This window comes from Apium graveolens, chromosome 9 (assembly GCF_009905375.1).
Source record: "Apium graveolens cultivar Ventura chromosome 9, ASM990537v1, whole genome shotgun sequence".
Lineage (NCBI taxonomy): Eukaryota > Viridiplantae > Streptophyta > Magnoliopsida > Apiales > Apiaceae > Apium > Apium graveolens.
Window position 1 is genome coordinate 237987990 of NC_133655.1, and position 11699 is coordinate 237999688.

The 11699-nt window shown below is 37.1% G+C and overlaps 1 pseudogene; it reads left to right on the top strand.

The window, feature by feature from the left end:
* The first annotated feature begins 1601 nt into the window (after positions 1 to 1601).
* Positions 1602 to 11417, top strand: LOC141686073 (putative membrane protein At4g09580; annotated as a pseudogene).
* Positions 11418 to 11699: the final 282 nt, after the last annotated feature.

Genomic DNA, 11699 nt, shown 5'->3' on the forward strand with positions numbered 1-11699 from the left:
TTTGGGATACTTGGTCATATGCCGGGATCCCTTTTTCGTTTATCTTGTTGTATTTTAGACCTGTGTAGTAGTAGTAGTAGTAGTTGGAAGTTAGGGGTAGATAGGGGGATGTTTTCCAGTTTTTCCTCTGTTTAACCCTGCTATTTATTGTACCTTATTACAGAACCTTAATATCCAGAATATTCCCTATGTAACCTATTGATTAAATAAATCTATTATCTTGCTTTCCTTTGTGCACCTTGATTATCTTATAAACTGTTCTCAATGCCATGTTTTAATACAACCATGTTTTCGTATAACCATGTTTAAAGATCATAAAACCCTATTCTGTGCCATGATAAAACAACACTGATATGAGAATTATGTAGTAATAGGATTGCATGTGCAAATTGGGTAAAACTTAAAACCCACAAAAGAGATTCAATAGAAATTGTTGTTATATATATGCCATGCTATCGTATTGCTAAATAATTGCTCAATCAGGTTTGTAAGAAATGGCCAACTCACCAGATCACCAAGAAGAAGAAATACCCACCCAAGACCCAGAAATAAACCCAGAAACCACTATGATGAGCAGACTTGCTCAGCTTTTGCAACAACCTGTGGCCCCAAAAGTTGGAAATTTCAAGCACTTTCAAACTGTTCATCCTCCTGAGTTCTTAGGTTTGCCAGACCCGATTAAAGCGCAGTCGTGGTTGAGAGAGATGGAAAAAGCCTTTGAGTTAGCAGAAGTTAAGGATGATAAGAAAGCTCAGTACGCAAGTTATTATCTGAAAGATGAAGCAAGTTTCTGGTGGGAGTCTTCTAAAGCATTGTTGGAAGGCAACGACTTATCTTGGGAGAAGTTTACCGAGATGTTTCTAGAAAAGTATTTGCCAAGCTATATGCAAGATCAGTTGGAGATCAAATTCTTGGATCTTAGACAGGAGGAAATGTCGGTAGCAGAATATGAGGTGAAGTTTTCGGAATTGTCAAGGTTCGTACCTGAGTACATGAATACTAAAGCGAAGAAGGCTAAAAGGTTCCAGTAGGGACTTAAGCCATGGATTAGGAGTCAAATAGCAATGTTGGAGATCAAGAACTATGCTGCATTGGTTCAGAAAGCAATGATAGTGGAAGGTGAGCGGGAAGCCGCCAGAAGAGAAAATGAAGGGAGAAAGAGGAAGTTTGAAAGCTCTGAGCAAGAGCAAGGAAGCTCAAAGTTCAGAGGGAAGTTTGGGAAGAATGGTGGAGGTCAGAACCAAAAGTTCCAAAAGTTTAGACCCGTGAATGGAGCTCAGAAGAACCGTTTCCAGAAAGCTGGACAACCGGGAATGGATAGCAGACCCCAGATGCAAGAATGCAGGAATTGTGGAAAGAGACACCCGGGGAGGTGTAATAAGCTGGACATAACATGTATTAAGTGCAACCAGAAGGGGCATTATTCTTCAGAATCTTCAAATGGAGTAAGGAAACCTGATTTGGCTTGTTTCAAGTGTGGCAAAGTGGGCCATATAGCTAGGAACTGCAAGGAGCCTGTGCAGAAGGCTAATGTTCTCAGAATTGCTGGACCGCCGTCTCTCCCAGCACCATCCGCTCAACCCAGAGCTAGAACCTTTAGCATGACAATGAAAGATGCGGTGCAAGAGGTGGACGTGGTAACAGGTATGCTTGTTATAAACTCAGTAGAAGTAAAAGTTTTGATGGATTCTGGAGCAACTAGATCTTTTATCTCTGAAAGTATTCTTGATAAAGTAAAATGTGTTGCGTACCCTCTAGAGCCTAATTTGATTATAGAGCTAGCAAATCAAGAGAAAGTTGTTGTTAATAAGATTTATCCTGATTGTGATGTGTCTATAGAAGATCGGCATTTTTCTACTGACTTAATTCCTTTTAAGTTAGGAGAATTTGAGGTTATACTACGAATGAATTGGTTGTCAAACCATGAGGCGCAAATAGAGTGTAAAAGTAAGAAAATGAAGTTAAGAACCAAGGATGGTGAGGAAGTGATATTTAAAGGAAAAAGGCAAGAGAAGAAATTTCTAATGGCTATTGAGGCAAGAAGATTAATACGTCAAGGAGGCGAAGTTTATTTGGCTCATGTCGTGGATGTGGAGAAAGAATCTGTAAAGATCGACGATATTTCGGTAGTAAGAGATTTTCCAGACGTGTTTCCTGATGAATTGCCTGGACTACCTCCAGACAGAGAGATCGAGTTTACGATTGACTTGGCTCCTGGTACGGAACCAGTGTCGAAAGCTCCCTATCACATGTCACCGGTTGAAATGAAGGAATTGGCAGTTCAGTTGCAAGAATTGTTTAACAAAGGAGTAATCCGACCGAGTGTATCCCCGTGGGGCGCACCGGTGTTGTTTGTAAAGAAAAAGGATGGAAGTATGCGATTGTGTATCGATTACCGTGAGCTGAATAAGTTGACGATCAAGAATAAGTACCTTCTACCGCGGATCGATGACTTGTTCGACCAATTGAAAGGAGCTTCATGTTTCTCAAAAATTGATTTAAGATCTGGGTATCATCAGTTAAAGATCAAAGCGGAAGATATACCCGAGACAGCGTTCCGAACAAGATACGAACACTATGAGTTTTTGGTGATGGCATTTGGCTTGACGAATGCGCCAGCTACATTTATGGATCTTATGAACAGAGTGTTCAAGCAGTATTTGGACAAGTTCGTGATTGTGTTTATTGACGATATACTGATTTACTCCAAGACGGAAGAAGATCATAAGGAGCATTTGAGGATTTCCTTGGAAATTATGCGAAAAGAGAAGCGTTATGCAAAGTTTTCAAAGTGTGAATTTTGGCTAAAGGAAGTGCAATTTCTTGGTCATGTAGTTAATAAAGAAGGAATTAAAGTGGACCCAGCCAAGATAGAAGTTGTAATGAATTGGGAAAGACCCAAGACTCCGACGGAAGTCAGAAGTTTTCTGGGATTAGTCGGATACTATAGAAGGTTTGTGCAAGATTTCTCAAAGATCGACGTTCCATTGACAAAGTTGACGAGAAAGAACGAGAAGTTTGTTTGGACAGAAAAGTGTGAGGAAAGTTTCCAAGAATTAAAGAAGAGATTGGTAACCGCCCCAGTGTTGGTATTACCTGATGATAAAGGGGAATTTGTAATATTCAGTGATGCTTCATATAAAGGACTTGGATGCGTGTTAATGCAACACGGGAAGGTAATAGCATATGCATCAAGGCAACTCAAGCCGCACGAGCAGAAGTATCCAACGCACGATTTGGAATTGGCAGCAATTGTATTTGCCCTTAAGATTTGGAGGCATTATTTGTACGGGGAAAAGTGCGAGATTTATACGGACCATAAGAGCTTAAAGTATATCTTTACTCAGAAAGAATTGAATATGCGACAAAGACGGTGGTTGGAATTGATCAAAGATTATGATTGTGCGATAAACTATCATCCTGGAAAGGCAAATGTGGTAGCTGATGCTTTAAGTCGAAAGGAAAGATTGAATATGTTAACGTCATCGGAAGAATTAATCAAAGACTTTGAAAAGATGGAAATAGAGGTGCAGACTCCAGAATATGGAGGTAAAGCTATTTATGCAATGCTGTTTCAACCTGAAATTTTGGAAAAGATTCGATGCTGTCAAGAGCAAGTGATGAATCGCGAAAAGAATAAGTTGACGGGAGAGAAAATTAAAGCTCAAAGGGATGGAAAAGGGATATACCGTGTTAACTCACGTATTTGGATACCTAATGTCGTGGAACTAAAGCACGAGATTTTGCAAGAAGCGCATAACTCGAGATTTTCAATTCACCCTGGGAGTACGAAGATGTACCAGGATTTGAAAGAAAATTATTGGTGGCCAAACATGAAAAAGGAAATTGCGGAATGGATAAGTAAATGTTACACGTGCCAAAGAGTTAAAGCGGAACATCAAAGGCCAAGCGGATTGCTTCAGCCACTGGACATACCTGAATGGAAATGGGAACATATCGCGATGGATTTCATGGTAGGATTACCTAAAACCAAGTCAAATCACGATACGATTTGGGTGGTAATCGATCGGTTGACAAAGTCAGCACATTTCTTGCTGATAAACGAAAGGTTGTCATTAGAGAAGTTGGTCAAATTGTATCTGGATGAGATCGTGATGCGTCATGGAGTTCCTGTATCTATCGTGTCTGATAGAGATCCAAGGTTTAATTCGAGATTTTGGCGATAATTTCATGATCATTTGGGAACGAAATTGAAAATGAGTACGGCATATCATCCGCAGATAGACGGACAAAGTAAAAGGACAATTCAGACGATTGAAGACATGTTGCGAACCTGCGCAATAGATTTCAAAGGAAATTGGGATAATTATTTGCCCTTAATTTAGTTTTCCTACAACAACAGTTATCACGCGAGTATTGGCATGCCGCCTTATGAAGCATTGTATGGAAGAAAGTGTAGAACCCCTACTTATTGGGATGAAGTTGGTGAGCGCAAGTTAATTGGCCCAGAGCTAGTTCAGCAAACGAAGGAAAAGGTTGAAATGATACGAAAGAGATTAATTGTAGCTCAAGACCGACAGGCAAAGTACGCGAATCAAGAATGAAAAGATGAGCAATTTGAAACTGAAGACAAAGTCTTGTTGAAGATATCTCCTTGGAAAGGTTTAACTCGATTTGGAAAGAAAGGAAAGCTGAGTCCAAGGTACATTGGACCATTTGAAGTATTGCGACAAGTTGGGAAAGTGGCGTATAAATTGTTGCTGCCACCGCAAATGCAACATCTGCACAATATGTTTCATGTATCTCTCCTGAAGAAGTATAATGCTGATGCGAGCCATGTGATCGAGTTGGAACAAGTGGAAATCCAACCAGATTTATCCTATATAGAACAACCAGTGCGAATTTTCGATAGAAAAGAAAAGACGCTTAGAAATAAAGTTGTACCTCTAGTTAGAGTGTTGTGGAGAAATCCGTTAGTCGAAGAATTGACTTGGGAATTAGAAAGCGAAATGAAAGAAAAGTATCCCCATTTGTTTGCTTAGATTAGATTCTGGGGACAGAATCCCTTTAAGGAGGGTAGATTGTAACGACCGAGAATTTTGCGTCGTAATTAAGAAAATAAAGTATGTGTTATGTGATGAGATTATAATTATGTGACTAAGTGATGATTATTTATCTTATTTGGATACTAGAGTTAAGGAGCGTGGATAAAAATGTTCCAATTTAAAGAGTCAGCTTAGAAGTCGAGCTGTGGTGTCGGGACGTCAGGTAGAACGGAACCCGTCCTAGTATGAAAATTAAATAATATAAAATGAGAATTGTATGTGAAGTGAATGAATAAAGTATTTCATCCTAAGAGACGTGTTGATTGGCAAAGATAATGAGAAGCGTAATCGAAACGCTGAGCGTCGGGCCGTCAGGCTGAACGTGACCCGGTACACGTAAAAGAGGTTAAAGATTAAACAGGGATAGATTCTATAATCCGACCTAAGTCATTTTGTGACTGTATATGTGTGATTGCTTGACTGTATGCATAACTATGTGTTCTGTATCAATTTTGTGAATTTTAAAGGAATTATGTGATTTAAGTAAAGGTTTAATTAACCTTCGCGCATTTTTATAAAATCATCTGAGAAGGATAAAAACATGGGATTTGTTCAGTTATCTTCGTAAAGATCCTAGAGACTTTTTAAAAATAATAAGTGAATTTGATTGTTGATCTTTGCATTTTTAAATTGATTTTATGTGGAAAATGTATTTATTAAAGCAAGATTGCGAAATTCATATAAAATCAACAGTTCGCTCAAATTCTTATTATGAGTAATGGATAAAAAGCTAATTTCGAGACCTACGTGTTAAAATTATCATTTTCAATAATCTTCGACTTTCCGAGAGAGAAATATTTTTATTTTGAATTTCGTTGCATTTGAGTAAAAAGAGAAAGAAAGTGCAAGTCAAAAAGGAATTAATGAATTACTAAATTGCCCTTGTTTTGGTGGAGTATAAATTACTCCTTCCTCCCCCATTTTCTTTCTTCTTGCTCCCGTGACCTCATTTTTCTCTTCTCTCTTTTCTCTTCTTCTCTCACTCGAACAACTCTCTCTCGGCTCTCTCTTCAATCTCTCTCGGTATACCTCCTTTTTCCTTGATCAAACTCATCAATCATCCCTAATTCTTCTTGCTAAACACTTATGTGTAGGTAGAAGTATGTGCATGTGTGTGATTAGGCTTGCATGCCGAAGTGTGTGTATGTTCGGGTTCGGTTTTGAGCCAAGAACTGAGGGCTTGCTTGATTAGTTCGTGTTCTGTGATTACTATGCTGAAATCAGATTGCATGTAGTGTTGTTCCATTTCTTTTGTTAAGAAATCGGGGGTTTCGCGGTTGGACACCCTCGAATGAGGGCACCACCGTGATGCCACCGCCACCGGTGATGAACTCCGGTGAACCGGTAATGAGCTATGATGTTAAAAACTGAGCTCTAGAACCTTAAGATCACTTATTTATGTTTGCATGTGATGTTTTGATTAAAAGGCCGAATGGCCCTTACTATTTTAAGGAAATCAAGTTGATTGTATTGAAATGCATGAGTTATTGATTTGATGTTGAAATATAGGTTGATTTGTGATTAAGGATTAAGAATATCAAGTTGCATGTTTGTTTTTGAAAAAGGCCGAATGGTTTTAATCTTTAAAGTTGTTTGATTTGAGTTAACTTGCTTAAAATGATGATAGATTGTTATTAGATTAAAAATGAATGAAATTGTTGTTGCATGCTAAGTCTAAGTTCGAATTTTTGTGTTAACAAGAAAGGAAATTGAATTTTGTGAGATAATCTTGGTAAACACTAAGTTTGTATGGTTTAAAAGTGATTGCATGATAGTTTTAAAGGAGATCAATAAGTGCATGCTAGTGATTAGTCTTTGAGTTGAAAACTATGTTTTGCCGAATGAAAATAAGATAAAAAGGGGATTAATTATTGATTAAGTCAATGCATGTTGGTTGAATGAGTTAGTTGATGCATGATTTGATGTTTAAGTGAATAGAATGATCTAGTTAAAAACTAAGATAAGTGGGAAATGTGATGTATTGCCTTGCATGTTAAAATCCATTCTTGAATGTTGATTTATGGAAAAACTCGAATGGATTCTTAGGAATAAAAAGGTGAAATTAAATGGATTAAATTGCTAAGTGAGATTTTGATTGCATGACAAAGATTAAGTAATGTTGTGTTCGAACTTTACTAATTACACAAAAGTGTTGATTTCGACCCTTAATGAAAGTAGGATTCGGATTTTTGGTTAAAAAGGGATGAAGTTTAAGTGCTAAATGATCCTTGTGAATTGCATTAGTTGTGTTTGTTTATATGAGGTTGAAATTGAATATATATGGATGTGTTTTGTATGTGTGGTTCGAATTAAGGAACAAAAGAAAAGGAAACTAAGATGATTGATATAAGTGATGGTTATGAACGTAAATGTTTGGTTGTGAATAGGTCTTGTACTCGTAAAAGAGTCGTGTTAGTTTGATTTGAGAAATAGCGAGGTCAAGCGAGTACGCTTTGATTGTTAAGTATATAAGGATATAAAAGCTACGAGAAAGGAATATGCTATGTGCTATGTGCTATGTGCTTATATGTATAAGCTATATTCGTATACTCGAGTCAAAGATATAATCGAGTTATCGTATAGAGTGATCGTTGAGAATCTGATTAAGATTTTGGTTTTATTGTAGATTCGGAGCGTGAGGGCATTCAGGCTAGGAAAGGAAAGGATTTACTAGGTGGCAGTAGTTCAACCCTCAGGAAAGCAAATTCAGGCAAGTAACTCTGATTACTTGTGTAAGCGATTAGAAAGAGAATGTTGTTCATACCATGTAGAGTATTGAACTGTTAAAATGTGAAACCTTTGCTATATGAAACCCTGATATTGATTTGAAGAACCCTTGTTCTTAATAACCTGTTATTGATAATCCTATTGATTTCACCCTTTGATAATCTGTCTTTCTGTTCAAGTTACCCATAATGCCATGAATCATATTGAACCTATTGATTATCTTGGTTAACCCTATTTAATGATATTATGTTTCTCTTGATCACCCTATTGATCCCTAAATCAATGTTTATCCTTCTAATTTGGTGCCTTGTTATCCTTGACACAGAATTCTTGTGAATTGTTCCTTGCGTATCTTTGATTCACTCCCTGAACCTTGTTTCTTTAAAATCTGATTTAAGAATGAGTTTCGACTTGAAAGAGTCCGAATGTTTCAAATGCTTGGTAATGATAAAAAAAATGGATTTTAGAAAACCTATTTATTTTTCCAACTCGAGGTTTTCCAAATGAATTCCTGATGGATTGGATTGAGATGTAAGAGGCTAGTGGGACTAGTCCAGTCATGGTAAGAGGCTAGTGGGACTAGTCCAATTTAAGAACCCTGATTCTTGAAATTGTTGATCATATGGTTGATTCTATCTTGAAATACTGATGTTTTTCTCTATCGAAAGATCTATTTTGATCCTATAATGATTTGTGATGAATGTCGGCTTTCGTCCTGCTTCGAGCCTTGTTCCTTGAAAGCCCCTACTATTCTTCAGATACCTTTCCTTATTCCAAAAAAAAAATGGAAATCTGCCACCTAGATTAATTGAAGTAGAATGCCCTAGTTTGTTCAAGTATATTGTGATTTGATATTGTAGAACTGCTATATAGTTACTTGCTGAGTTTTATACTCATTTGTTTTGTCTTAATCTAACCATGGCAGTTAAGCAAGAAGATGGCCAGGCTTAGGCACACTGCTCGTAAGAGCGTACCTGGTGGTCCCTACCGTGTTGAGGGCTTCCGGTTGCCAGAGCAGGTAGTGGTGTTTATGAGTGAGCTCACACCTAGGAAGTGTGTATAATGATGCAATGGGTTATCTGTCGGTTCCCAGCCGAAATCGATATTGTTTATTTAATAATATATTGGGTTTGTAAGTTATATTTTATGGTTGGTAGTTGTAATCTTGTGTCATACTTTATCCTGTTGATCCTGTTAGTAGTTAATCGGGGTTTATGCATATTTAATTATTATATTAGAGGTGTATGAGTCCTCATTTCCTAACCCCGAGATTGAGGGCGTCACAAATTTCACTAATAGATAAACATGGGGACATTGACAGGTCTAAAAGACCATGGGAGTTCTAACCTACTGGCCACAAAATTGGGACCCATGTTCCATTGTTCAAGGAACTAGTACATATTTTGTATTTGTTTTTTTTCACGGATGTCAAGTTTGTTGAATTTGGACCGAAATTGGAGATATTCTTATTGGATATAAATGGATATCCTTTGGTCAAGAAGTGGCTGTGAAGGTTTTTCAGCCACTTCCACCCAGGGAACTCGGGAGTTTGATAATGAGGTAAACCAGCTTAATCTGAAACCACTTCACTAATCTGAAACCACATAGATTATACTCGTTAATAAAAGATCTACACAAATGACTACACAACTCAGGTTTTTATAGGATATTGCATGGTCTACATAGTAATGCAAACTTTTATGATTCCCGGTACTATATTGCTGTCATTGGTTACGGGGTCCCTTTTTGGACTTCTCAGAGGTGTAGTTTTGGTTGTGTTCAATGCTACAGCTGGTGCATCATCTTGCTATTTCTTATCCAAATTAGTTGGATTGCCTCTTCTCTTCTCTCTCTGGCCCGAAAAGCTGAGTTTCCTTCAAGAAGAGGTGAACTTCATACGCCTCTCTTTCACTTCTATACTTGGCTTTGCTGTGTTTGCGGACTAATACAATTCTTTACTTACTCAGGTGGCTAAAAGACATGATTCCTTGCTGAACTACATGCTTTTTTAGGAGTTACCCCAAATTTGCCAAATATTTTCATTAATCTTGCCTCACTTATTGTTGGTATACCTTTTCACATATTCTTCTTGGGAACTTTGATTGGTCTCATTCCTCATGCTTTCGTAACTGTCAGGGTAAGTTTTACTTATTCATTAGGTCTTTCTTGTAGCATTTTAGTTTTTCGTCATTGGTTTAATGGTTAACATAAAGTTCACTGAATTTTTTGGACTAGGAAGACTGCTGCTTCAGTTCTGCTACAAATGTGTTAGATTATGATTTGGAATCTACTGTAATGACTAGAACACACAAATTAATTGTTCAATCTGGAAAAAAATGATTAATTACATAGCATTTTCTCAAGTTGATTAAACCATTAGTTGAAACTTCTCTATTTTTTAAGTGAAGTACAAATTAATGGTTCCCTACAATTCTTGTTTATCCTTTTATGTAAAATGGCTCCCTACAAGATCGGCTTTATGGTAATGCTCGTCTAACTTTCTGTATGCTTGTTTCTTGAGATTCCTTCATCTACAATCTCCAGTTCAAGTGGCGATAAATTCTCACAATCTTTTGCAATTATAACAGGGATCTTCTTTCACAGTGCTGACAGATTTAATGAAGATATCGAGCATACAGACATCAGAAGTGATAAGTCAAAGTTTGACCATCATTACAAATGATAAGTAAAGAAGTATGGTTATGTCAGGACTCAGGAATTCAACTGGTATGATTTCTGTTGGTAGTATTAACAGTATGTTAAGGATGACATTACTATCAGTAGTATAAGGCAGGGGTTACTAAGTCTTTTATGTCCAGTTGAGTACCTGTAGACTGTATTATATAAATAGATCTTCAGTTGTATTGCGGTTAAGTTGAATCTATTATCAGAAAATAATGGAAGTATTAATTGACCATTTATACATATGAATTTTAGCCGGTGGTGGACTCTTCCCTATATACTTGAGTTTATTTTAGGCATCTGTCAATGATGCTTAGGACCTTCTCTAAGTGCATTATCTTTGTTCCAAATAACTTTGATATATAATTGTGAGAGTTATTATAAAAAGCAACCCGTTTACCATATGCAGCTTTCTGGTCTACCTGATATTGAAGACTTAGCAGACAAGAAGACTAGTAAAATTCCCCGATTACGTAAGTACTTTTTTCTTTAGGCGCATAGTCTTTGCATGATCGACAGTTGACACATGTATGTATTTGGTCCCTGTAAAACTGACAACATTATTCACTGGAACAATTTCTTAACCCAGTTTCTTTGTTTGTTTCATCGAGTAATTTTTTCCCCATAATTTACTTTATCTTGGTATATGCATCCTTCGACACATATATTTCTCCTCTGCCTTCGTCAATTACATAGACAAGTGAGCATTTCCTGCTTCTTGACGGTCAAACTTTGTAGTTAGATAGAAGTGTTGAGCTGAGAGAAGTATATATAAGACTCAATATTAAGGACTCTATGGGTACATGTTTAGAAGTTTAAAGTTCTGGATAACGACTTGCTCCTTGAGTATCCCTGATCATAAAATAGTTCCTGATATAGTTATCAAATATGCTGAATAAAGTTTTATTTTCTTTGTAGGAATTTGATTCAGAGGTAGCGTGAATTGATCGAGGAGTTCTCAAAAGAAGAACATGGTGAAGAAGAATGTGGCTCACCATGGAGAGAACCAACCACACGGAAGAAGAATCATTGTCAAATAACGGCCAACGGCCAATGGAGAGAAACAACCACACGGAAGAAGAATCGTGGCAGTTAGACTTTTTATCTGGATTAGTTAAACTAGTACTTGGAATTTGGTTATTTTTGTTTGTTGGGAGCTGGAACTTTAAATTTGTTGGATTGTCGGACTTGTGCTTTTGCCAACAGTTATCAAGTTCAGTTAGT